The sequence below is a fragment of the Cornus florida genome, unplaced genomic scaffold (assembly GCF_030987335.1).
Source record: "Cornus florida cultivar Cherokee Brave unplaced genomic scaffold, ASM3098733v1 CherokeeBrave_3.0.0_Hap2_Chr11, whole genome shotgun sequence".
Classification (NCBI taxonomy): domain Eukaryota; kingdom Viridiplantae; phylum Streptophyta; class Magnoliopsida; order Cornales; family Cornaceae; genus Cornus; species Cornus florida.
Window position 1 is genome coordinate 113,270,332 of NW_026775581.1, and position 25,264 is coordinate 113,295,595.

At 36.8% G+C, this 25,264-nt stretch overlaps 1 pseudogene; it reads left to right on the forward strand.

Annotated features, from left to right (window-relative positions):
• Nucleotides 1-598: 598 nt before the first annotated feature.
• Nucleotides 599-11,593, forward strand: LOC132281884 (LEAF RUST 10 DISEASE-RESISTANCE LOCUS RECEPTOR-LIKE PROTEIN KINASE-like 2.5; annotated as a pseudogene).
• The last annotated feature ends 13,671 nt before the right edge of the window (nucleotides 11,594-25,264 follow it).

Sequence of the window (25,264 nt, forward strand, 5' to 3'; positions counted from 1 at the left end):
AAAGCGAGGAGCAATGAGAAAAAAAGGAAAGAAAAAAAAGATGCTATCTAAAGAAAAAAAAGGTGTTTTTAGATTATGCTGGTAATTTTGTAAATGTGTAAATTGTTGTCTTTTTCTTTTTTTTTTTTGGATTCTTAAATAATGATTTTTTCCCCCGGAAAGTGATTGGTAACCAAGATTTGTTTGTCAATTAGTATATATAAAAATGACAAATAATCATGCTTAATGGATATTCTAATTCAAACAGTTGAAAGAATTATACATTTACAAAAATTGAAAATAGATTTTTCTTTTTTTTTGTTCCCCTTGAGATTGCTCAACTACCAATGCCATGCTCGTATTGCTGTTTTTGAATATAAACGATCATTACGAATTTTTTCTTTCTATATCTGATCACTAACCACCAAATCTCTAATTATAGGAGATGTTTCTGGCGGAATCAAGTTACTCATTATAATTTTTTCTTTCTATATCTTATCGGTACTAACCGCCAAATGTCTGATATATAAGAGCTCTTTCTGGCGGAATTGGAGTACTACTAATGAGTATCATTTTCCGTTCCATTAGATCAAAAACCTCTTCATGCAGATGGATCATCTTCTGGAGGAGCAAAATAAAACATAATAATAATTTTGAGTCCTTTATTAGAAACTATGGATCTCTGTTTCCAAAAAGATATAACTATTTGGATGTCAAGAAAATGATGAACTCTTTTAGGGATAAACTTGGGCAAGGAGGACATGATTGTGTGTATAGAGGAAAGTTATTTGACAATCGTCTCGTGGCAGTGAAGCTCCTTGATGAATCCAAAGGAAATGGTGAAGAATTCATCAATGAGGTTGCAAGCATCAGTAAGTGAGGAGGCCCAGGATGACATGGGCCGGATATGACTTGCAAACACGACATCCGGTCCGTATAGCTGGGTCGGCCCATAAAAAGACACTGCCATATGGGCCGAACGCGAATAAGCCCATCAAAGGTGACCAGGACTTATGGAGGAACAGGCCCAGATCCAGCAATCTGTCAACATTTGTAAATATCTATAAATAGGAGAAGGAATGGAAAGAAAGGGGGAGATATTTTTTGTTGAAATGTAAGAATTCTAGAGAGAGAAAGAGAGTGAATTTCTTGCATCTTCAATTGGCGCCGTCTGTGGGAAGCGTTGAAGATTGATTGATCAACTGATCAATATCGTGTGGATTCAGACCAATTCGTGGAAACGAAACTCAATCTTTGGGAGTTGGATCCAGATCTGAGCGATTGTGACCTACTCTGGAAGAATCTTAGTTCCTGCTGCTTTGGCGGAAGTGGCTTCGGAACAACGCAACAACGAGTTGCTTGATTGTGGCAGGATCTGACAGATTTAGAATTCGGACAATTCAGATCTCGTCAACCGTAAGCATAATTCGGAGAATTCGAAACCAGATCTGAAAAATTCGCACTCACGAAGCTCAGATCTACTCACGAATCTGAGATTAATGCCTTTACTCCGTTCAGGAATAATGATAGGTGAAAGCTCCAATCCGATGGAGGCTATCCAGCAAACGAAGCTTGAGGAGTTGATGAACTTGATCGAAGCTCTCAAAAAAGAGAATGCAGAATTGAAAGCTGGAATGCAACATCAGCAAATACCTGCGGTTTCGCATCCACTTCCGGTCGGTGAAGGAGGTGTTCAATCTAATATCGCGCATCAGGACGAGCAGGACGAGAACAATCAGTCAGCTCACCACCATGATGAAAGGATGATGGACAATTTGCCGCCAAATGTTCGTCGAGTTGAGGATCACGAAGGATCGACTCACGTTGATTCGCGACATGAGCAGATCAGACAGAATGAAGCCATGACCTTAGATCCACATCGGGAAAGGTTCAACCGAGAGGAGGTGATAGAGGTTGATCGCCGCCGAGTTGCGTCGCCTTGGCAAAGAGAGCTCATAGAGGAACGGTCGTTCGATCCGTCCTACCGGCCTTCCATGGCTACAATCACTCATCACGGTTCGGAGAGCAGAACCGTAGCCCACAGAGCTACCACTGGGCGCCAAAGAGAGAATGAAGCGCTCCGATCCGCAGCTCGAACGGTTGATTCACCATTCACTGACGAGATCCTGAATGCCCCTCATCCAAGGAAGTTTGCTATGCCAGTGTTTATTCTGTTTGACGGAATAACCGATCCGATCGATCATGTGTACCATATCCAGTTGAAGATGGCCCTGAATACGGAAAACGATGCTTTAATGTGCAAATGTTTCCCTACAAGCCTAGCTGGACCGGCGCTCAGCTGGTTCAAGAACTTGCCTAAGAGCTCCATTGGTAGCTTCCGAGATCTGTGCGATCGGTTCATAAGTCAGTACTATGGGAACAAGCGCCCGCCAAAGGACATCTCAAGCCTATTCACAATGAGACAGTACAAAGATGAACGTCTCCAGGCTTTTCTCACCAGGTTTAATCTCACTAAGAGTATGGTGATCGAATGCCACCCTTCTACAGCGGTTCAAGCCTTCAAGTTGGCCATCACACGTGGTACTCCGTTCCATACCAGTCTGGTAGTGAACACGCCGACGACTATGGATGAACTTAATGAAAGAGCCGACGGCTTTGTGCGCCTAGAAGAAGAGGAGGCAGCCAATGCTCGGACAGCGTCGCTCATGTCGACCGAGGAGAAGTCCAAGGAAAAGATCAGGCAGAAGCAAACTCAGCCGCAGCGTCAGACCTCCTGGAAGGCAGAAAAGAGGTCCAGGGAGGAAGAGCTGATTACTCCGCTGAAGGTCACTCTGGCGAGGCTATATCAGGAGAACAAAGATAAGTTTCATCCACCACTGCCAATTAGGCAACCCCTCGAACAGAGGGATCAGACTAAACATTGTGCTTTCCATTCCGATTTCGGTCATCAGACTAACGAATGCAGGAATTTGAGAAGGCAAGTGGAGATGTTGATAGCTAGAGGAGGGTTCGCGAGTTATGTTCAAGGCTCGGCGATAGAGCAGAATCGACCGGCGGAACAAATAAAAAGGAGTCATAAACAAAGCTCCCACAATTCACAACCAGTTCGTATAATCAATGCTATCCACGGTCGACCCGAGCCTAGCGAAGAGTCAGATGAGCTACTCCGAGTGCGCCTACTGCAGGCGCAGATGAAGAAAAGGGTCAGCAGTGTGAATACTCTACACCAGCAGATCACGTCGATGCAGATAAAGTTCGACAGGACAGACCTGCAGCGTGTTCAAGTCCCCCATGAAGACTCGTTGGTAGTCAGTTTAACAGTGGCGGACTGTTTGGTGCGCAGAGTTCTGATCAATCCCGGGTGCAGTGCGAATGTCATGCCGAGGGACACATTTGATCGGCTCGAGATTAAACCAGAGAGGCTCAAGCCCACTGGAAATCCCCTGTTAGGGTTCGATGGCAAGAGGGTGGAGCCCGTCGGGATGGTGGAAGTAGAAGTTCAAGCTGCAGAACGAGCTCTTATGGAAACTTTTGTGGTTGTAGAAATTCACCCCTCGTATAATCTCCTGATGGGAAGAGGATGGATTCACAGAGTCCAAGGTGTACCCTCAACTCTGCATCAGGTCATGAGGTGCCTTAGACCCGATGGAGATAAAGTGATAGACATTCGGGGGGATCAGGTTGCAGCCAAAGAGTGTTATTCCATCACACTAAAGTATGCTTGGAAAGGGAAGGCGTCCGTCCGATCGGCAAGCCCCAGATAGCAATTACAGGAACCTCCGCCCGAGCAGAACATGGTGGAGGAGTCAGTTGACTTGACTGAAGAGCCCCTTCTGGATGTGCAGATCGATCAGTCCAGGCCAGAACGAACTACCAGAGTAGGTATAAGACTGACCAGAGAAGAGCAGCAAGAGCTAGTGGACTTCTTGTCCCACAATGCCGACGTATTTGCATGGAGTCACCTAGACATGCCTGGAATTAATCCCTCCGTATCCTGTCATTCCCTGAATGTCAATCCCAATTTTAAACCAGTGAAACATAAGCAACGAAGATTTGCTCCAGAACGCAATCAAATCATAGCGGAAGAAGTTGATAGGCTGCTTGATGCGGGATTTATCAGAGAAGTGCACTACCCTGATTGGTTGTCCAACGTCGTTGTCGTGCAGAAGAAGAATCGGAGATGGCGAGTATGCATTGATTTCACTAATTTGAACAAAGCCTGTCCGAAGGACAGCTTCCTGCTGCCTAAGATTGATCAAATGGTGGATGCCACCACCGGGTATGAGCGTTTAACCTTTCTGGACGCTTATTCAGGTTATAATCAGATCCCTATGGACCCCGCAGATGAAGAAAAAACTTCTTTTGTAACCGAGCGAGGAACATACTGCTACAAAGTTATGCCTTTCGGACTAAAGAATGCGGGAGCAACTTATCAAAGACTTGTTAGCAAAATTTTCAAGAATCAAATGGGAAAGATTGTGGAAGCCTATATTGATGATATGGTGGTAAAGAGTAGGAAGAAGGATGATCATCTGAAGCATCTGCAAGATGTATTTGATGTACTGAAGCGATATGGGATGAGGCTCAATCCAACCAAGTGCTCGTTCGGTGTGAGTTCCGGTCAGTTTTTGGGACACGTGGTCAACCGCAGAGGCATCGAAGTTAGCCCCGCTCAAGCAGAGGCTTTGATTAAGAATGCCGAGCCAAAGACGATCAGAGAGGTGCAAGCCCTCACAGGACGAATAGCTGCATTAAGTCGATTCATTTCAAAATTGTCAGATCACTGCAAGCCGTTCTTTGACACGATTCGGAGCCATGGAAGGCAGGTCTGGGGGGATGAGCAACGACAAGCATTGACTCATTTGAAGGAATATATGCAGAATCCACCAGTCCTGTCAGCCCCGGATCCAGAAGAAAAGTTATTTCTATATCTTGGAGTATCTGGTGTCGCGACAAGTGCCGTTCTGATTCGTTGCAAGAAAGGGGTGCAGTACCCGGTATTTTATGTAAGCAAAACAATGACAGAGGCAGAACAAAGATACTCAAAGGCCGAACGGGTGATACTTGCACTTGTAAATGCAAAAAGAAAGTTGAGGCATTATTTCGAATCCCACCCTATAGCTGTTCTAACAACTTTTCCAATCAGAACGCTTATGCACAAGCCAGAGCTCTCGGGCAGAGTGACAAAGTGGGTCACAGAGTTGAGTTCATTTGACATAACGTATGAGCCGAGAACAGCTCTCAAAGGGCAAGCGGTAGCCGATTTCCTGCTAGAATGTGATTCCGAGGATACGGAAGAAGACCTTAGATGCGGCTCTTGGAAACTTTTTGTGGATGGCTCCTCTAACCAGATGGGGGCTGGAATTGGGGTCAAACTGCAAACCCCAGAGGGTACTTCTTTGAGTCAAGCACTCAGACTTGAGTTCCGAGCCACCAATAATGAAGCGGAATACGAGGCGTTGCTAAATGGGTTAAAGTTAGCCAGAGAACTACAGGTCAAAAGTTTGACTGTGTATAGTGACTCGCAGTTGATTGTTCGGTAGGTAAATGGTGAGTACGCGACCAAGGATGACACGATGGGGGCATATCGTTCTGCCGTTCTGCATAAAGCCAAGGACTTTGCAAAGATTGAATTCATACAGTTACCGAGGGAACAGAATGCAGATGCGGACCGGTTAGCATGTAGTGCTTCGAGTTCCGGTGAAACATTGGCGAGGGTGATTCCAGTAGGAATATTGACCCAGCCATCTATTTTCGAAGAACCCTTGGACTCTGACCCTTGGCAAGTCAACGTCATACCGTATGAACCGAGTTGGATTGACCCCATCATTACTTATATTCGAGATGGCGTTTTGCCTATGCAAAGGGATGAAGCTAGGAAACTCAAAAAGAATGCTGCAAAGTACGCCATCGTGCGTAACCAGCTGTACAGAAGATCCTACTCTGGCCCATACTTGAAGTGTGTCACCCCCGCGGAGTCGCAGCAGGTATTACGAGCTATTCATGAGGGTGTGTGTGGCAATCATTCTGGGGGAAGATCGTTAGCGCATAAAGTAATGACACAAGGGTATTTCTGGCCAAACATGTCAAGAGATGCGGAGGAGTTCTCTCGAAGGTGCGATAAATGCCAACGATATGGACCATTGATCCACCAACCACCTGAGGAATTGCACGTAATGGCCTCGCCATGGCCTTTCGCGCAATGGGGGATGGATGTGGTCGGTCCTCTGCCAACTGCAAGAGCTCAGAACAAGTATGTGTTACTGGCCACGGATTACTTCACTAAGTGGGTGGAAGCAGAACCATATCCTAGCGTGACTCAGACTCATGTGAGACGATTTATTTGGAACAATATTATCTGCCGTTTCGGCGTTCTAAGATCAATAGTCATGGATAATGGCACGAACCTCGACAGCAGACAAGTAAGAGAGCTGCTGGAGGAGTATGGAATCAACCAGAAGTTGGCTGCAGTAAGTCATCCTCAGGCCAACGGATAAGCAGAAATCACAAACAGAACCATTTTCGCCTACATTAAGAAGAAGCTGGAAGACCATAAAGGGAAGTGGTTGGATGAGCTCCCGAACGTTCTATGGGCTTACAGAACCACCCCAAGGCGGCCGACTGGGGAGAGCTCGTTTGCAATGGCATATGGTACCGAGGCAGTTATACCGGTTGAGCACTTGGTCCCCACTATCAGAAGCTTAGCATGGAGTCGAGATCAGAACGACAAGATGTTAAGATTGAACCTCGATATGATAGACGAAAGGAGGGACGATGCAGCTATAAGGTTAGCATCATATCAGCAAGTATTGGCGAATAGTCACAACAAAAGAGTGAAACACAGGGATTTTGCCCCTGGCGATCTGGTTCTGAAAAGAAAGGTGGGGATAGTCAAAAAAATGATGCCACCCTGGGAAGGCCCATACAAAATCGCAGAAGTCATAGGCAAGGGAGCATATACGTTGGAAACCATGGTGGGAAGGTTGGTCAGCAAGCCCTGGAACGTCACGTCTCTGAAGAGGTACTACCAATAAAAGCTAAGTTTCGGCTTTAATTGGATGTTGTTTGTTGTCAATCAAGTACGTATGAATGTGCAAATTACTGAAGTTTACAAAAATAACTTTCCTCTTCAATGGGTTGCTAAAAAATATATATATATATAATAAAAGATTTTTTTTAAAAGCCAAGTGGCAAGTGGCATTCTAGCCGAGCGCCAGGCACTTAAGCAAGATAAGTGGCAGCTGGCACCATAAGCCGAACGCCAGACACTTGCTAAAAATTTAAAGCCAAGTGGCAAGTGGCATTCTAGCCGAGCGCCAGGCACTTAAGCAAGATAAGTGGCAGCTGGCACCACAAGCCGAACGCCAGACACTTGCTAAAAATTTAAAGCCAAGTGGCAAGTGGCATTCTAGTCGAGCGCCAGGCACTTAAGCAAGATAAGTGGCAGCTGGCACCACAAGCCGAACGCCAGACACTTGCTAAAAATTTAAAGCCAAGTGGCAAGTGGCATTCTAGCCGAGCGCCAGGCACTTAAGCAAGATAAGTGGCAGCTGGCACCATAAGCCGAACGCCAGACACTTGCTAAAAATTTAAAGCCAAGTGGCAAGTGGCATTCTAGCCGAGCGCCAGACACTTAAGCAAGACAAGTGGCAGCTGGCACCATAAGCCGAACGCCAGACACTTGATATAAAATGAAAAGCCAAGTGGCAAGTGGCATTCTAGCCGAGCGCCAGGCACTTGAGCAAGAAGAGTGACAGCTGGCACCGCAAGCCGAACGCCAAGCACTTGCCATAAACAAGCACACGACAGAGTTAATATAAAAGAAAAGAGAGAAAAGGTATATATGTATTGAAAATAGGTTGAACAGAGCACAACACAAAGGAAAAAGGGAAAAAGAGTTCTGTCATTTCATTCATAATAAGCATTGAGTTTACAAAAAATGAGATATTCAAGTCACATTGTTACAAAAAAGTATGGAATCGAAGAGTCCGGAGGAGTCCTAGCTAGCTGCCTCAGTACCGACAGCATCCTGGTTGTGCCGACCCGCCTCCTCGGTCCCATCAGCCGTCTCACCCTCACGAGGTGGGGAATCAAGATGAATGACAGAATCATTCTGCTGGGGGTCAACGTCAGCAGTGGCTATGGGAGGTACCACAGTTGACGATTGAGGAGCGGTTAGAGACAGAGCGGTAGGAGGAGCTGTAATGATCCTTGAGGAAGCAATGTCCTGGCACTCATCAAATATGCGCTCCGCTTCGGTGGGTTCTGGGTCAACATAGACCCCCAGAGGGTCGATCCCTAAATCCTTGTCGACCTCATCTGGAGTGGAGCTGGTCTGTCCCTCATCCGGAACTCGGTCGGAGAAACCTTCTCGGAATCCTTGAGCATATCTAAGAGCGCCGACCCTTGAGAACCGAGCATGAAGAGCCAACATCCCACCGTTCACTCTGCTGATTGTATCAATCAGAGCGGTACGCTCGTCCAGAGCTCTCTTCTCAAAAGCCATCCGAGCAGACTGTTCATCAGCCAGAAGGCGCTGGAGCTTTGCCTTTTCGTCTCTGATTGAATCACGCTCAGTCTGCCAGACGCTCTTTTCCAGCTGGAGGGCATCATTCTCATCCTGAATAGAGTCGTTCTCCTTCTTCAGGACATCTCTTTCTTGTTCAGTTTTTTCAAGCCGAGCCAGTACCTCGGTATTCTTGCTGGCGAGAAGGTCGTTTTCTTTATTGGCCACCTCCAGGCTATCAGAAAACTTACGAGCCCTGGCGTTCCCCATCTCTACCTGCTTCTGCGTAGCCATCATTCCGAACAAAGTCTGCATAGATGTACATTAATAACGGTTAAGCCAATAGTCGGGTCGGGCGAAGGCAAGACCAAATAATATGAGAGAATTCATGAGTTGGAAAATAAAAGTCACCTCCATGGCAGATTGGGGAAAGCGGCTGAACACATCCTTCTGGGATAGGCCTTTCGCCGCCTCAAGGTCTTTCGGAGTCCACATGCTCCTATAGTACGCCATGGCGGTCTGGCCATCCTTCAGCATGGTCTCGTTCGGTTTCACGAACGTCCCATCCGTTCGGGTGTACCGAGGGGCCCATGGTGGTAAAGTGGGCAGAGAAGGGGAGCCTGAAGCAGAAGCAGAGGCACCAGCTGCAATAGGCCAGGAGGGGGCAGGAGCTCTGACCGGGCGATGCAAGAGAGCACCCGGCCCGGAGACCCGGGTCCTTCTTATGAGAGGTTCCTCCTCAGGATCGACTCCACTGTCAGGATGAGGCCTTTTGCCTCGTTCTTTGTCCCGAGCGCCCCTCGCGGCAGCAGGGGCTGTGGTAATTTGGGGAGACGCGCTCGGGTTGGCAGCAGGGGTGCTGACAACAGAGTCAGTAGCCACCGTGCTCAGGATAGTGTCAGAGATAGTGGCTGAGGAAGAGGCTGATGCAGGAGAGGAGGTTGCCCCAGCAGCAGGAGTGGCTGGGGGAGTATTTTTCTTCCTGCCAAAAGAAGGAATCTGAAATCTGCTCATGTTGTAGCCGAGGGATGAGAGCGCTAGGAGGTTGTCTGAAGTGAGGAGGTCTGAGCAGGAAGGAATATCGTTCAGAACGTATTTCTTCAAGTAATTACTCCTATCCCTGCAAACACTGTAGCTCAAGTCATCACAAGGTATTCCTAAGGAGCAGCATAAGAAAGTACAAAAGCGGGGAACGCATGTTTCGCAGGGGCAATCATGTTTGTGAGATTTGAATTTCTTATATGAGGAAACAGAATAGACGCCAAAGGCGCTCGGGATTGGGTAACCCTCTGCAGCCGGCGAAGACCAAGCCCCACTAATGCCCACGATGTTATCCCTCCAACCCTTTTCAGATTTTATTGTGTCCGTACATATGGACATCTTCTCGAACGGGTAGAGGTGGTAGAAGGGCTCGTTGGTTCGGATCTTACTGACCTTATAACACAGAAGAAGATCTATGAGGTCAAGGTCCAGACTTCTGTCACGAATCAACAGAAGCATAACAGATATGATTCTAAAGAAATTGGGGTTTACCTGCAGGGGGGATATCCCCAGTCTATTGAAGACATAACTAAAGAAGGGGTGCAGAGGGAACCTAACGACATTCAGTTGAAGGTTCGTAAATAAAACTTCGCCGGGCAGGAGGCCGGCACCGGTCATAATATTAACATCCTTAGGGCAAACCCTAACTTCGATGTTATCAGGAAGTCTAAGTCTCATACGAAGAACATTTAGATCTACAACCATGGTGGAAGTGTTTGAAGGATCTAAAAGGGGTAAAAAGAAGCCTGCCGAAAGTAAAAAGGAACAAAACTAACCTCTGAGGTAGAGAGCAACAAAGAGCACTGCAAGATCGCTGGAAGAATGACTCTTGAACGATTTCACCAGAAAAAGCTTAGCACTGTTCTAAAAAGAGAGAGATTTGACTGATGATGGAGACGGTAAAAAGGCGTGAAGTGGTATTCTAGAGCCTTATAAAGGCGAGGGGGACCCGAGGGCCGAAGCGTCAGGAAGGCGAGAAATTCATCGAGCCCCGGAACATTGATTCTGGATCTGACCGTCCGTTCCCCCACGTGGGTTTCTCGAGCCGTCAACGTCATGATGAGACGCCATCAATAATTACCCCCTTATTAAATAAGGGCAATTATGGGGGCAGTTGAGGAGGCCCAGGATGACATGGGCCGGATATGACTTGCAAACACGACATCCGGTCCGTATAGCTGGGTCGGCCCATAAAAAGACACTGCCATATGGGCCGAACGCGAATAAGCCCATCAAAGGTGACCAGGACTTATGGAGGAACAGGCCCAGATCCAGCAATCCGTCAACATTTGTAAATATCTATAAATAGGAGAAGGAATGGAAAGAAAGGGGGAGATATTTTTTGTTGAAATGTAAGAATTCTAGAGAGAGAAAGAGAGTATGAATTTCTTGCATCTTCAGTAAGACATCACATGTTAATGTTGTCATTATTTTCGGTTATGTCTTGAAGGGTGTAAAAGAGCTCTCATTTATGAATTTATGCCTAATGAATCTCTTGAAAAGTTTATTTATGGTGAAGGTCTTTCAAAGACCAATGGGCATTTAGATTGGGTGAAGTTGTATCAAATTTTAATTGGGATAGCTCGTGGACTTGAGTACTTGCATCGTGGGTGCAACCAGCGGATATTGCATTTTGACATGAAACCTCACAACATTCTTGACGAAGATTTTTGCCCTAAGATCTCTGATTTTGGACTTGCAAAACTATGTACCAACAAAGAGAGCATTATATCAATGTTAGATGCCAGAGGGACCATAGTGTATATTGCTCCTGAAGTGTTTAGTAGAAACTTTGGAAAAGAATCGAATAAATCTGATGTCTATAGCTATGGAATGATGGTACTAGAAATGGTCGGAGGAAGAAAGAACGTTGATGTTGGGACAAGCCATACCAGCAAGATATATTTTCCACATTGGATTTATAAGCGCCTTGAGCTAAACGAAGAGTTAGGATTTCGAGGTGACAGGACAGAGGAAGAAAATGAAATGGCGAGGAAGATGATATTAGTGGGGTTGTGGTGCATACAGACCTATCCTTCACAAAGGCCGTCAATGAGTAAGGTGTTGGAACCCTACTTGTATTCTCCTTCAAAATTACCAGCATAATCTTCTACTAAGTAATGTTTTGTATAGTCATTTATGACAAATTTTGCAGAATACATAATGATAAGTTTATGGTTTATACTTTCTTATGGCAATCTGGAAATCAAATCTTAAGGCCATGAATGCATCTTATTGCACCACATAAGTTCTGTATTTTTAGCAGACACAGCAAGTCTTGTAACTCCCAAGTATGGGGTTGTTACTTGTTGGACCAAACAAGTTCTTGATATTTTTAAGGTAATAACACTGTTAACACTTCTGAGATCTAAGGCCTTACTTGAATTCTCACTAACAAATGATAGTGAAATCAAATTAATTCTATGAACCATGTTAATATAATTAGTATTAAGGAGTACAAATTTTTTAAACCTATAGCACAGAAAAATCTGTCCTGTTTTCTTGCAGGGTTGATACAGTAAATTTCAGTTCTTGATTTATATTTTCAATAATTATTACATATAATGTGGGCATTGTTAATTTCAGTTAATTCCTTGGTTACTTGTATCATCCATAGATAAAACACCATTAAGTAACCAATGCCTCTAGATTATGTCATTCACCGACAATCAAGACAACTAGGTGTCAAGCTTCTCTTTTTGAATCTTGTAAATGATGTAATAGTTTTTGGACCAGAGACAAGGATTGCTTTCACAAATAGATTTCTGTCACTTCTCTGTTTTACCTAAAGAAGTTTTTTAGTTAAAATTGTATCATGCAAAGTTGTTAAATTGCAATAACACCTTTCAAGTATATCAGACATGTTAACTGAGTTTGGATTAAGCTTCATATATGTCGTGTTCTCTGCAGAAGGCATGACTTGAGCTCAAATTTAACCGATGACAAGAGTATTGTTTCATGTTGATGTAAATGAAGCAATTTCATTGTTAGTTTGAGGTTTGGAATAGGGAATTTTTATTTTGGAAGAGCATTACGCAAAAAAACCATTTCCAGTGCTACTGCAGAGTTTGTATATTTCTTTGATTATACACAATATAATAGTGACTTCCATTACACATCTTAATGCATTACATAGTGCAGTTTCATATGCTCCAATTGCTCATGTACAATCAACATAATTTTTTATTTATTTTAAAAACACATATATATTTCACTCTGTTAAATTGAAATACTAAAAAATGATGAACATCAAAGACAGCTGCTACTTTATATGGATGAAAAGAATATCACATTTATACCATTTTGGATATGATAGTTGGTAACTCTTTCACACTTCTTTAATTGCCATGGACTCTTGAAAATTTGATAAAATGATCGGACAAAAATTAGCCACTGCAACTACCTAGCTAGTCAGTTTAGTTGTGCACCAAATGGTTTTACCACCAGCAACTATTGTGCGCCCTATATAGGGACCAATGATGTTTCCGGGGCCAAGTTCTTAGCCACTTGAGCACCATGGCCAAGTTTTCCAAACAGCAGTTGTGGGTTTAACAAGCACTTCACCTTCAATAAATATTGGAGTAGCTCTTGACAGTGGTTTTGGGTTGCTGTGGCAAGCAAATGATGCATCCTGCAGCCAATGTGACCAATCAGGTGGGCGTTGTGGGTATAATGATTCCAATTCATTTACTTTGCTACTCCGCGAATCAACCATGTCAATTGGTGTGTAACGGTGGAACTGGTATGTGCTCCTAACTAATCTAAGCTTTTGGCTTCTTCATGGTCATTCCAGGCTAACTGGAGAGGTTTCTCATGGTACGTACAAAATCACTAGGAATAAAATATAGAAAGAAATAAAAATCACTAGGAGAGGCTAATTGGAGAGGTTACCAAATTTTCCAACTTTATATAGAGTCCTTGAGTTTACAAGTGACTTGTAGTCTTCCAGGATTGCACCTTCATTCTGGCAATTGAAATAAAAATCATCATTTCAGCGTTTTTTTTTTTTTTTTTTTTTTTTGAAGGTAAACATTTCGTCCAAATCATATACATCTTAAAATGTGAATCTAGTATTTTTTTTTTCCTCCCCAGGTGAGGAAAAACTGTAGGTTGAAATTCCAATTCTGCTTTCAACGATTTTATCCACCCCACTCTCCGGAAATTTCCTATGAACCAAACACATTTTTATAGTTTAGTTTATTATTCAGCTCTCTTCATGTGGATTGCTCTCTAGTCTCTCTCTTAAACAAATAAATTCTTTACATTCTTGCCTCTGATCTAGTTCCAGAATTTTTGAAACAAAAATCAATACCAACCAAATTAAAGAAGAGGAAATTTTTTTTAAAGAAAACAACCGATTATTGTAAAAATAGAAAATACTCGGGCTGTGTGAAAAAAATCAGAATGAGAATGCAAAATAATAATAATAATAATAATAATCTGTTTGGTAATCTTAAATTTGGAAATTAAAATAGGCAGAGAGTGGTATAATCTAATAAAAGAAAAGAGAATTAGTGGGTTTAGTCCTTATACAAAGTGGGAATAAATTCTCTTACTCACCAATGAGTATGAGATCAAAACTCTCTCTCTCTCTCTCTCTCTCTCTCTCTCTCTCTACACACACTAGTAAAAGGCAGGTGCGATGCACGTGATGGATAATTTCTAACTTATATAATTTATATTTTCATATATTTTTTTTATAGTTTTATAAAATAAAAAAAATAGACAAAACAGTTTCAGGCCCAAAATGTCTTAGAGAGTAATAATTGTCACCTCAAAAGAAACAAAATAAAAATAACGTTTTTCATTGATGTATAAATGAAAACTATAAATATTTAAAAAATATATGAAAATTAAATTCTATAATTTAGAAAATATTCATAAATAAATACTATATAAAAATTCTATATATTATAAAATTCAAAAGGGTATCAGCAATTTTTAGATTGTAATAATTCTCACCTCAAAAGAAACAAAATATATTAGAAAATTCAAAACTATAACTATTTGAAAATAAAAGTATTCTTAAATTATTTATTTATCAATTTTTATCTTTTTTACGTTTCTCATTTCTGCATGAAATGAATCATTGTCGAATGTCAATTTTTTTAATTTTTTCACCGTAAAATAAGTTTTCACGACTTGTTGTTAAGTATTATCTATCTTCACCAAAAAAAAAAAAAAAAAATGATTTTCCTTTACAGCTTGTCACTTTGTTGCTGAATTCATCCATGTCTTGCTAAAAAAAACAAATATAATTTAGAGCTATTGAGAAATTCAAGTAATTATTTTTTTTAATTTAATTAAAATTTTATGAATAAGGGTGAAAAATTACCTCAATTTGTAATTGTAGTAAAAATCATCTAGTGAACAATTTATTAATGTTTGGCAATCATTGAATACTGTTAGGGTTCCAAGTGTTCCAATATATTCCATATTTCGCACTTTAATTATCATCATGAATCTACACGAGTAAAGACAAAGAATTATGTATTTGTAATATTATTAAACTATAGAAATAAATAGAATAATAAGATTTTAAGATATAATAATACTTTTGAAAGCATTTTGGGTCTGTTGTGTTGCATCTAGGACAGTATACTCTATCTTTTTCAACTTTAATTTTCTTCTTGCATTTCTCATACGCGTTGTGCCACGGTTCACGATCATTAACGACATTTTCAATTGTTGCTTCGAAAGAGTAATTTGTTTTCTGCAGGTTGTGCAACAAAATATAACTTCTCAATATATAAATTGAATATAAAAATGTGATACCCAATTAAGGAAAATTAAGAAATATACTGAAATTTAATACCTCAAAGAATATTGTAGATTTTCCTATTATGTCTTGAAGTTTGACTTTTCAGCACCATTGAATTTTTGATCTTTTGTACTGGAAATAAAACTTGTTATATCTTTGTTATTTATGTTCTTTTTGAACCTGTCCACATATAAATTATCTTATATAATAATTAAATAAATAAAACAAAAAATATATATATATATATGTTCTCTTTCTACAAATAGTGTATATATAATGTAAAAGAAGTTACAATAAATAATGAATCAATATGTTAATGCTTTGACACTTTCAATATCCATATTAATTTGTAATGTAGATCCTTTTTGTGTTTGAAGAGATAGACATAGAATATCCATTGTTATTTGTAAAATTTTGTTATTATAGATTTACTTAATAATATATAATGTAAATAATATCAATTTGTATTATAATTTACCTTTGCATGATTACCACATGTGTAACTGTGATGTTAGGTCTTTCCTGCATTAGCTCCATGAAAAAGTTTCTTTCATTCTCAGCAAGTCAGTCCTAAAGTGTGTACTTGGGCAAGCAAATGGTAGACGACCAAGCTTCTCATGCTAATCCCATTCACAAGTGGGAAAATCAAACCTAATTAGCAAATCCAAAGCCAGCCGCTAATAAGAGCTTGCACCAACTGCTACGCTTGCAGCTTTCGATCGATGACCTCAGCGAACGTAGCCATTCCAAAAAGTCATGAACAATTCCCCGGCATAGACAGCCTTATTAAAGGGAAAACCTGTACTCCTACTCCTAATCCCCCACATAATGGGCAGGGTCAAATTCCAAGACGTGATTATATACAGCATTTTATCCTTTGAAAGATGGGATCGCTAAGATCCTCTCGTAACGTCAAAGTAGTTGTTCTTAAACTGTAATAAAGATTAATTATTTTAGTCATTATATTATATTTGCATAATTATGATTGTATATGTAATACAGTAATAACGTACCTCAAATCTATTATAATGACTTCCCGCTTTTTGGTTGTGCCTTTGTTGTTCTTTTTATATATGTTCAATGAAGGAGATACCTCAATAACAATTCCCAAAGCATCTAGCATGATTAAAAATAAAATATTAATGTTAATTTTAATTTTTTTTATATACGTACAAGAGAGAACATATATATGGAGAGTTGAGAATTAAATGAAAACTAACTCCTATTTTCTTTTGCATCAATGTACTTGTTCAGCTCCTTGAAGACCACAAAATTAAATTTTATTATTTCTAAGCTTCCTATTTCAAGCTCCTCAACTTCAATTGAGATGGTATTAAGAAACTTCAATTTAACAACCTCAGTTCCACCGTTCTGAATTCGGCCAGTCAAATACTCGATTTCTTCAGGGGTTAAAATGCTGTCGGAAGGCTTAAGCCATGGACATATAAAAAAATTCATAACTCAAAAAAATAATAAAACAATACATGATCTGGGTATGAGACAAATAAAAATTAATAAAACAATTCATGATCTGGGTATGAGACAAATAAAAAAAAAATAAAACAATGCATGATATGGGGGTGAGACAAATAAAAAATAATAAAATAATGCATAATCCGGGGGATAAAACAATGCATAATATGGGGTTACACGTACCTTGGAAAAAAACATATAAAACTGATGTGATTATAGAAAAGCAAAAAAAAAATTTATATATAGAGAGAGTATAGATTTTTTTAGAAACAACAAATAGATAAAATAGGTAACTTAAATTTTATTAGGTAATAATTTCCAGATTTTTATAGAAACTCTTTTTTAGAGTTTCTATAATTTGAAATATATTTTGTGTTAGAGTTTTAATAAATATTTTATTTGAATTTTATTAGGTAATAATTTTTATATTTTATTTGAATTTTATTAGGTAATAATTTTTAGAATTTCTATAATTTGAAATATATTTCGTGTTAGAGTTTTAATAAATATCTTATTTGAATTTTATTACGTAACAATTTTTAGAGTTTCTATAATTTGAAATATATTTTGTGTAGCAAGGCAAAAAAAGACTTCTATAGAAAGAGAGTACATATTTTTTTAAGAAACAACAAATAGATAAAAATAGGTAATTTGAATTTTATTAGGTAATAATTTTTAGAGTTTTATATAAACTCTTTTTTTTTTTTTTTAGATTTCTATAATTTGAAATATATTTCGTGTTAGAATTTTAATAAATATTTTATTTGAATTTTATTAGGTATTAATTTTTAGAGTTTCTATAATTTGAAATGTATTTCGTGTTGGAAATTTAATAAATATTTTATTTGAATTTTATTAAGTAATAATTTTTATATTTTATTTGAATTTTATTAGGTAATGATTTTTAGACTTTCTATAATTTGAAAAGGTTAGCCAAAAGGCCGAGAAAGTAATACTACACTTGATCTTAGCCAAAAAATCGAGAAAAGTTAGTCAAAAGGCCAACCCAAAAAAATTTAGTATTACACTTGATCTTAGCCAAAAGACCAAAAAAAGGTTAGCCAAAAGACCGAGAAAGGTGTGATTATTATTTCTTTAGGTCTATAGTTTTATAAGAGGTTTTTATGTAATCTTTTTTACTTAATACCAATGTGGGACAAGAAAAACGAATCTTACTAGGTAATTTGTAATTTGAATTAAACTCTTTAAATTAATTTTTATAAAATTTATTAGGTAATTTGTAATTTGAATTAAACTCTTTAAATAATTTTTAGGTAATTTTTTATTTATAAACATTCTTTTTTTATATTCATAAATAAATACTAAAAGACTGAAACACTTTGCACATTCAAAAGGCCGAGAAAGTAAGATTAGCTAAAAGGCCGAGAAAGTAGTAGTACAATTGATCTTAGCCAAAGGCTGAGAAAGGTTAGCTAAAAGGCCGAGAAAGTAATATTGCACTTGATCTTAGCCAAAAGACCAAAAAATGTTAGCTAAAGGCCGACCTAAAAAAATTTAGTAGTACACTTAATTTTAGTCAAAAGGCTGAGAAATGTGTAATTATTATTTCTTTAGGTCTATAATTTTATAAGAGACTTATATGTAATCCTTTTTACTTAAAACCAATGTAGGACAAGAAAAATGAAATTTATTAGGTAATTTGTAATTTGAATTAAATTCTTTAAATTAATTTTTATAAATTATATTAGGTAATTTGTAATTTGAATTAAACTCTTTAAATAATTTTTAGGTAATTTTTTTTTTATAAAAACTCTTTTTTATATTAATAAATAAATACTGAAAGTTAAAAGGCCGAGAAAGTAGTACTACACTTGATCTTAGCCAAAAGACCAAGTAAGGTTAGCCAAAAGAACAACTCAAAAAAATTTAGTACTACACTTGATTTTAGCCAAAAGGCCGAGAAAGGTGTAATTATTATTTCTTTAGGTCTATAGTTTTATAAGAGATTTCCATGTAATCATTTTTACTTAAAATCAATGTAGGACAAGAAAAATGAATTTTATTAGGTAATTTGTAATTTGAATTAAATTCTTTAAACAATTTTTAGGTAATTTTTTATTTATAAAAATATTTTTTTTATATTGATAAATAAATACTAAAAGCCAAAAGGCCGAGAAAGTAGTATTACACTTGATCTTAGGCAAAAGACCAAGAAATGTTAGTCAAAAGGCCGACCCAAAAAACTTTTGTACTACACTTGATCTTAGCCAAAAGGCCGAGAAAGGTATGATTATTATTTCTTTAGCTTTATAGTTTTATAAGAGGCTTCCATATAATCTTTTTTACTTAAAACCAATGTGGGAGAAGAAAAATGAATTTTATTAGGTAATTTGTAATTTGAATTAAACTCTTTAAATTAATTTTTTTAAATTTATTCGGTAATTTGTAATTTGAATTAAACCTTTTAAAATAATTTTTAGGTAATTTTTTGTTTATAAAAACTCTTTTTTTATATTAATAAATAAATACTGAAAGCCAAAAGGTCAAGAAAGTAGTACTACACTTGATCTTAGCCAAAAGACCAAGAAAGGTTAGCTAAAAGGCCAACCCAAAAAAATTTAGTATTACACTTGATCATAGCCAAAAGGCCGAGAAAAGTGTGATTATTATTTCTTTAAAGTCTATAGTTTTATAAGAAGCTTTCATTTAATCTTTTTTACTTAAAACCAATGTGAGACAAGAAAAACTAATTTTGTTAAGCAATTTGTAATTTGAATTAAACTCTTTAAAGTAGTACTACACTTAATCTTAGCCAAAAGACCAACAAAGGTTAGCCAAAAGGCCGACCCAAAAAAATTTAGTATTACACTTAATCTTAGCCAAAAGGCCGAGAAATGTGTAATTATTATTTCTTTAGGTCTGTAGTTTTATAAGAGTCTTTCATGTAATCATTTTTACTTAAAACCAATATGGGACAAGAAAAATGAATTTTATTAGGTAATTTGTAATTTGAATTAAACTCTTTAAATTAATTTTTATAAATTTTATTAGTTAATTTGTAATTTGAATTAAACTTTTTAAATAATTTTTAGGTAATTTTTTGTTTATAAAAACTCTTTTTTTATATTAATAAATAAATACTTAAATACTAAAAGACCGAGAAATGTGTGATTATTATTTCTTTAGGTCTATAGTTTATAAGAGGCTTCCATTTAATCCTTTTTACTTAAAACCATTGTGTGACAAGAAAAATGAATTTTATTAGGTAATTTGTAATTTGAATTAAAATTTTTTAATTAATTTTTATAAATTTTATTAGGTAATTTGTAATTTGAATTAAACTCTTTAAATAATTTTTAGGTAATTTTTTGTTTATAAAAACTATTTTTTTATATTAATAAATAAATACTGAAAGGCAGAGAAATGCGTGATTATTCTTTCTTTAGCTCTATAGTTTTATAAGAGACTTCCATATAATCTTTTTTACTTAAAACCAATGTTGGACAAGAAAAATGAATTTTATTAAGTAATTTGTAATTTGAATTAAACTCTTTAAATTAATTTTTATAAATTTTATTAAGTAATTTATAATTTGAATTAAACTCTTCAAATAATTTTTAGGTAATATTTTGTTTATAGAAACTCTTTTTTTATATTAATACATAAATACTGAAATACTGAAACTCTTTGCATATTTAATAATAGATATATGTATGTTTTTCTTAAAGTATATACTGTATATTCCTTTAACTAACAAAATTCAAGCCAGTAAAATCCATAACTGTAGTAATTTTCCATTAAGTAATATTCTATTAATTTTATGGTAAATTCCATTTTTTTTGCGTGTTTGAGTTGGTAAACAATAATTGGTAAATTGACTTCAGTTTACTTCTCAAGTGTGCCTCAATGTCTTCCAAGACTAGTAGTACTGGTTAACCGCCCATTCACTTTTTTTTATTCAAGGCATGCATCCATTTGACTTATTTTTTTGTTTTTTTTTTTGGAAAAGTGAATTAAATATTATAGCTGAATAACTATACGAGCCAGAAGCTAGCCTATAGATAACCAACAACAAGGGCCCAAATACAACCGCCCAAAGGCCAAAGATGGCCCATAAGAAGCCAATAACAAAAGCAGAGCCCATAAGGGCAACAAGATATCAACTGATCTCCAATTGAGAAGCAAAAACTGGTTTAGCTAACATTCCGGTGATTAAGGAGCCAAACTTGGACTTCAGGGCACATCGTTAGGTGGTTTTGCATAGGAGTGCACACGGTTCGGTTCTTTACGATTTCACGGGAACCGAAACCGTTCATTGCAATAAAATCGGAGCTAGAATCAGAACTGTATAACATGGAACCAAACCGAACCGAAACGCGAATCCGCGGTTCTCACTGACTGTTTGCTATTTTTTTCTTGTTGTTCCCTTCCATTACTTATTTGAAGCCTTTGAGTGTTTGAGTATGTGTATGTGTGTATATATGCAAGGCAAAACAATAACATAGAGAGTATATCTGCAAATTGAACACCCAACAGAAAAGATATTCCGACTATCAGGTAACCGAATAAAAAAAAATTAGCAGTGCTTCAATGTGATAATAACAGCTGCATACATCGTTCCAATTAACAATTGAACATTCACAACGAACCAAAAAAAAAAAAATTTGTCGATAGCTGCGATGAGAAGATCTGAAGATGGTGTGTGGGCGTCGGCGATGGTGATGAGAGTCTGAGATGGCATGTGGGCGTCGGCAATAGCAGCGATGAGAAGATCTGAAGATGAAAGGATGAGGATTGAGGAGTGAGGACTGAATCAACTGAGGACTTGAGGAGGACTGAAGAATGAAGTTGAGACTTGAGAGGAGGCAATGGCGATGAGGTCCTGAGGAAGCTTGAGATGAGACGAGAGGAGGCGATGAGGTTTAGGTTTAAATTTTGTTTTGTGGTTTAGTGCCGGTTTAGGTTTAAATTTTGTTTTGTGGTTTAGTGTGAACCACGTGGCACTAAACCACAAAACCTATATATATAATAAGTAAATAAAACAAATACACATAATAAGTAAGTAATCATATATATATATATATATATAATACAAGGTTCTGGTTATTATCGGTTCCCACGGGTCTTGAATCGAAACCGTATACTTACGGTTTCTAATTTCGGAATCAAAACCCACGATTTAGTTTAGTTCTCATGATCCTAGGATTTTTTTTGTGCAACCCTATGTTTTTTTTTTTTGCAAAGTTGTGCACCCCTAGTTTTGCAGGGGCATGGAATATTCCATTCCGCTGCTATCCTCTGTGCATTGAGGGTATCTGAAATTGAAGATGTAAGAAGTTTATCCTTGATTGCAACCAAAATTTGGTGAAGTAATGAGTTGGCAGAGAGTGATTGCTGCCCATAAATTCAACGATTACACTTCACCCAAATGTGGTAAACCAAAACTGCCAAGCTCATTTTGGATATTGAGTGGGTATGAAATTTTGAAATGCCTTTCCAATGGTGAAATGCCCACTGTATGAGACTAGTCCAAGCGGGGAATTATAGATATTTTTTTCATCAATTTATAAAACAAATAACATGTTGAATTAAATATCACAACCGTCAATAATTTTGGTAAGTTGACTATTCTTGACCAGTTATTAATAAATAATCAATGAACATGCCTTCTCAGTTCTCTCATACGAAGTAAAAAAGTTACAAAATGAATTTACAGATATGAAACAATCAAATTCTATGACTGTCTTATATTTTTAAAAGTAGTACTCTATATTTTAGATATTCAGCTTTCATAAAAATAATAAATAATTTTTTAGATAAACTGCAAAAAAAAAAAAAAAAAAAAAAAACACTTATGTTATTTAATACTCCATATGTGAATATGAACCTTTATAATTTGAAAGTTTGTAGCAAATTGTCTCCTCGTTAATTTTGAACAATTCTTTATTTTATATACAAACTCCAAAATGCCCTTAAAAATATTTTAGGTATTTCAGTCTTCATATTTTTTAATAAAAATTTTAATATATATATATATATATATATTTGTAAGAAATCCAAAATACCCTAAACAGTGTAAATGAAGAGTTTGGAAATATTTATTTATTATTATTATTTTTTATCAGAGAGTTTGGAAATTTCAAAAAGTGTAAAATGCATCAAGTGAATGTCCCCTCAAAAAGCTTTAAAAAAAAAGGTAAGAATTTTCCACGGAAGGAGACAACAGAAAGAACCCACGGTGCACACAGAGAAGCTACAAAATGTGAACTTGTCAAGGGGGCAGTTAAGTAATTACCACCAAAAATCCAATCCCATTGATGTTACACACATATAAGACGATCCCACATCTATTATTGGTTTGAATACTATAGCAATTAAACATTTCCTCCGAGTTTCAGTCGACTTATCAACTGTTTCAAGTCAATGCCTTCATACTGGTACTGGTTAGCCATTATATATTTATATGGATGCATGGACTCAATATTCTTCGGTCTCTTTCTCTCACTTGTCTGATTTTGTCCTAATGCATTTCAACATCTTTCCATCTTAGTTAACAAACAAAGCGTATTTGACTTGGTCAGACCTACATGCTTATTTGATTTGGTGACAATTATACGTAAAATTTGAATTAAAAATAGGCCAATTTAAATGAACATCTCAACATCTTAATTATCAAACAAAGCATAATTGACTCGGTCAGACCACCTAGCTACCTTAATCATTTATCCCAAAGAATGGGCTTACATATTAAAATAATAAAATGGTAGTGCCTCGTTCTTCAACTATTTTTAGTTAGGTTTCCTAAAAAAAAATATATATATATAATTCTGATCTCTTGCTCCCCATGGAGCAAAAAAATTAATTCACACTTTCTATATAGATCGTTAGATTAAATCTAACGGTCATTTTTCAAACTCACCTATGGCCTTCTTTTTTAACTGAAAACCACTCTCACCCTATTTTTAGTTTTTATATTTAATTTTACCATTATCACTTATTGTAACAATAAAAGGTAATTATCAACTCTTTCTCTATTTCTTTCGTGCGTGGCTGAATTTGAATCCATGACAAAAGTGACAAATGATTTCTTTCCATGAATAAGGTTGTGAAAAAAGTTTCATCCATTTTTTTTAGGTTACCATGTTGCTTCTGAGGTGAATTCTACAGTCTCTTAGAAAAATTCTATAATATCATACTGTTGTTGCAAAATTGAAATATACGGGTATTGTTTTTCCTTCAAAGAAACATATAAATAAAAACAAATTTTAGTAAAATATACTGGTATTATTTTTTTTTTTTCAAAGGTTTCTATTTTTATTTTGATAATTACCTTTTATTGTTACCGTAAGTGATAATGGTAAAATTAAATATAGAAACTAAAAATAAGGTGAGAGTGATTTTGTGTTAAAAGCAAAGGCCATAGGTAGGTTTGAAAAATGACCGTTAGATTTAATCTAATGGTCTATATTAAAAGTGTGGATTAATTTTCTTGCTCCATAGGGAGCAAGAGATCAGGACTATATATATATATATATATATATAATGTGTGGATATTGATCATTGTCATGTATATGCAATAAAAGGAAAATGGAAAAGATATTCTATTTGGGTTCTTTTCGCACCTTCTTAGAAATTATGATTGTTCATTAAAGAAAAACAACTAATAAAGAGCTTGAAACAAGAAAATCAAAGATTAAAATCCTCTCTACTTTTAAAAATACATTTTGCATAAAACTCCCGCAACTATTCAATTTGTTGTTATATAATGATGAAAATTTCCTTTAATATAAAAAAAAAAATTAAATTTCTTAAATTTATATTAAGGGCCATTTTTGTCATTATAACAAGCATGTAATTTGCAAAATTTTCTAGTTCTATTTTTAAAAAAATAAAAAATAAAAAAATTCAAAATGAAAATCTTTCTTAAACTCGTAATAAAGGCCTTTTTGTCACTATAATATCACTTTGAGTTTTATATAAAAGAATTTTACAAAGGTTTCATGTCAAGAAAGTAGACGAGAGTTTTATATAATTTGGCCTTAAAGAGATGGTGTCCTTTGGCCTTAAAGAGATGGTGTCCAATCATTAGAGAGAAAGTGAGAGACTAAATTGGAGGCTAAAGGAATAAAAGTCGGACATAGTTTTAGAATTTTAAATTTCTCTATGTACAGAATGAGAATATAAAATAACTTACATTATAAAATTTTATTTTAATTAATTATAAGACAAAAATTGATTATATATGTTGAGGGTGAAATCCACACGGTTTGATACGATATCGTTTTTCTTCAAAAAAGCGAGTAGAAGATCGATGAACCTTGACGATTCCGGTGTGGTGCCTGCCAAGAGCTCTCCAACAATCAAGTAAGTCATCGGAGGTCTAAAAGAAGGGCAGTGATTTAATAATAATTTTTTGTCGTACCTTTATTGACTGGTAGGATCTCATTCTTATAGTCGCTCTCCCTTAGTTTGTTTGCAGGATCAGATATGATTCGCTTGTGCGAGATCAGATGAGATCCTCTTGTGCGAGATCAGAGGAGATCTGTTTGTTGCCAGATTTGTCGGGAATATGATTTAACCCT